The sequence below is a fragment of the Dysidea avara genome, chromosome 9 (assembly GCF_963678975.1).
Source record: "Dysidea avara chromosome 9, odDysAvar1.4, whole genome shotgun sequence".
Taxonomy (NCBI): Eukaryota; Metazoa; Porifera; class Demospongiae; order Dictyoceratida; family Dysideidae; genus Dysidea; species Dysidea avara.
Window position 1 is genome coordinate 18,044,487 of NC_089280.1, and position 3,804 is coordinate 18,048,290.

Below are 3,804 nucleotides of genomic sequence, written 5' to 3' on the forward strand. Positions count from 1 at the left end.
ATTTCAGCAATCAAAAAAGATATTAACCTCCTCATCTGTCTTAGTTCACTACAGTCCAACTTTAGAAATGACTCTGGCATGTGATGCATCCCAGTATGGATTAGGGGCAGTTTTGTCTCACCGTTTTCTCAATGGTGAAGAGAAGCCAATTGCATATGCCTCCAGCACGTTATCCAAACTAGAGCAGAATTACTCACAGATAGAGCGAGAAGGACTGTCATTAGTGTTTGGTGTTAAAAAGTTCCATTCCTACTTATACGGTAGACGGTTTACCATGTATACAGATCACAAGCCCTTACAAACATTGTTCAATCCTAACAAGTCAATTTCAACTGTGGTCTCACAACGCATTCAAAGATGGGCATTGACATTGTCTATGTACACGTATAGTGTCAAGCATCATCCAGGTAAAGCTCACTGTGAAATCTTGTGTGCCATGTCAAGTTAGTAGGCCTGCTCCTCCTTCAACTCCCCTACAACCATGGTCATGGCCAGATAAACCCTGGTCACATTTGCATCTTGATTATGCAGGTCCTCTGGAAAATAGAATGTTTCTATTTGTCATTGATGCACACTCAAAATGGCTAGATGTATTTCCAGTATCATCAGCAACCTCAGAGGTGACCATGGATAAGCTTCGAATTTTGTTTGCTACCCATGGTATTACTACTTCTGTAGTTACAGACATTGTTTCTGTTTTTGTTAGTGCTGAGATGAAGAAATTTTGGCAGAACAATGGTATCCGCCACATAACCTCATCGCCATACCATCCAGCTACTAATGGTCTTGGTGAACGTGCCGTCCAGACTTTTAAAGCTGAACTCTGGATCTATTCAAACCAGAATATCACGGTTTCTATTTAATTACAGAATCACACCCCAAGGCACCACTGGAATTTCTCTGGCAGAATTATTGATGAAACGCAAGCTACATTCTCATTTAGATCAGTTGATTCCTAATATTAGTACCCAGGTGGCAAAAGCCCAAGAACAGCAGAAGACCTATCATGATAGTAAGGCTAGAGATCGACAATTTACTTTGGACGATAGAGTGATGGCTCGCAACTATTCTCGGGGTAATCCTTGGGTACAGACTTGTGTTATTGAACAATCTGGTCCAGTGTCTTACAAAGTATCAGTAGACTCTACTAATCAAATGTGGCATAGACATCAAGACGACATTCGTCGATTTTCTCCTGAAACGGTTACAGACAATTTTGAAACAATGCCAAACAACTCAGACAGTGTTGCTACTCACAAAGATGATTCACCTCAGTTATCACCTGTTCCCTTTACTGATCCAGGTGAACCTTCCAGTGAGCTAGTTACAGGATGGCCCAGGAGAAATATCAAACCACCCGAACGACTGACATTTTAAGACTGACATTTAGTTATCATTTGTTATTGTAACCCTTTTAGTGATTGTATGTATCATTGGATTTTTTTGTAAGGAAGGAAGAGTGTCACGATATAATAATAGTTGTACCCATATGCTATTGTAATTGTACGTGTTGATATAGTATTGTTTTATGATATGATGATAAGTGTGTGCTATTGAACTAAGTGTAGAGTCGTTCTATATAATCTAACGTTACTACACCAATTGCAAGTTATAGAAAGCTTAATTCATCCAAGTTGGGAATTAACTGACCAATCAATGGCTGTATGTAAGGATATTAATTACAGTCTGTTAACAGTCCATTGAATCATTCATCTGTAGTAGACTCTATTATAAAATCCTGGTCATTCACTAACCCTTCAAATTACATTATACTTTTACCACAATAAAGTTCTATACAGTTTGTAAATACGGGGAGTCAGAATCTTTACTCTAAAACTCTGTAATTAATCCTAGACCCAGTGGTAGCTTGATCCTCTAGCAACATACATACAGTCTATAAACATAATTATCAGAGCTACAGCAGCTGGGGTCTGGAACTTTATATATACATCTGCAGCTTTGACTTCTTGCAGCAAAAAGTTTCATTCAGAAAAGTTAGCTGCCCTTGTGCCATGCATGAAAACTTCTGCTTCAAATTAGCTACAGACATGCATTTATATTTATATGTACCACTCTGCGTGGGCAGTCCAAAGGCACCACCAGTGCCATAATTTGTATATTGCACTGCTGCGGACCGCAGCGAGTGCATTATAACTTATACGCACTGGTTGTGGTTTTGTAGACCGCAACAAGTGCATTATAAGTTATAATGCACCGACCACAGTGCAATATACAGATATTGCACTGGCTGCAATATACAGATATTGCACTGGCTGCAATATACAGATATTGCACTGGCTGCAATATACAGATATTGCACTGGCTGCGGCTAACTAGCTCACTGGAAGGTTCACCTGGATCAGTAAAGGGAACAGGTGATAACTGAGGTGAATCATCTTTGTGAGTAGCAACACTGTCTGAGTTGTTTGGCATTGTTTCAAAATTGTCTGTAACCGTTTCAGGAGAAAATCGACGAATGTTGTCGTGATGTCTATGCCACATTTGTTTACCAAGCAGCCAATGGCGATCGAAAAAGCCAACGCAGTAGCCACAACTCTAGTCTACATATATATAAACATACTTATACACTTTACTAGTCTGGTGCCATCTTAACCCAGATTAAACTGTAGTCCACTTCGACAATGACTCAATAAAACTAATATATTCTAAAATATATATATACTCACCTTTACGTTCGATTGTGGTAACCAGTTTTGTCATGCCACCAGATTCAAGTTTAGCCAGTGTGAATAGTAAGAATTAGATTAGTATCATTCAGTAGTTTGGTTTTGTTTACTTAAACCGTCTATTTAGCTGCTTTTTTTTACTCAAGAGAATCACTATGGCAATTAGTCTGGTGCTTAGTCTATATGGCGATTGAGTGATCATGCTGGCATGCTGAGCACTACATAATGAGAGTCGAACAGCGAATGCAGGTTAGTGATATAACCCATAGCGTACTAGCTTTCAATATCTCAGGTGGCTGCAGAAGGAACTTGACGTCATCGCAACGTTCGGCTTGGTTACCCACAATCGATATTAGAAACCTGGCCTTTATAAGTGTTACAGCTGTCTTGTGAGACTCTCCCCACCTATTAGGTGAGTGGTACATAGCAGTTATACAATGTGCACTCGTGCTCTGCGTGTATAAATGCACTTGCATTCGGGCCTGTTTATATCAGGCAGAGCACTCGTAGCCGTTGTATAACTATATAATATTTGAATGGCAAGTATGCATTATATGCATGTATGTACATCACTTAAGTGCGTAACATGCAACAAGTGTTAATAAGTATAGTTATTAAGATTAGGTATATGGAAAGTATAGATGGATACCCTATAAGGCAACATGCATTCTTGCAAGGTCCCTTATGGTTTCACTGTTTTTGATCTATGAATCATCATATACTCAAAAAGTTCTATAGGCTATTGTTCTTGTTTGTAGATGACACAAAACTTTGTAAAATAATTGTTCAATTATCTGACCATTTATGTACTGCAAATTCTACATGAAATATGAAGTTCATATACTGACAGTATATATGCCTCCCTATCACATTGTCAAGAAAGAAACAGAGAATATCAATAAATACCAAGACCTGCAAGATGAATTATGGAAAAACTTTGGTAAGTATTTGGGTCACTGTGAATTACAAAAATCAGCTCTACTAGGATTGGCATGAGTCATGAGGCATGTTCTGCAGCACTCCAGAGCTAGGTTAGTGGAATAAACTTTTCCCTGTTGTTACCAGATTGTGTTTCTGTATAGCAACAAGGAGATTTTCCTGCAATTGAGATGCCAGA

The 3,804-nt window shown here is 38.7% G+C and overlaps 1 protein-coding gene across 2 annotated transcripts in view; it reads left to right on the forward strand.

Moving 5' to 3' along the window:
* The window catches only part of LOC136267435 (uncharacterized), a 185,184-nt gene that overhangs the window by 87,438 nt on the left and 93,942 nt on the right, over positions 1–3,804 (forward strand). The window lies entirely within an intron of this gene.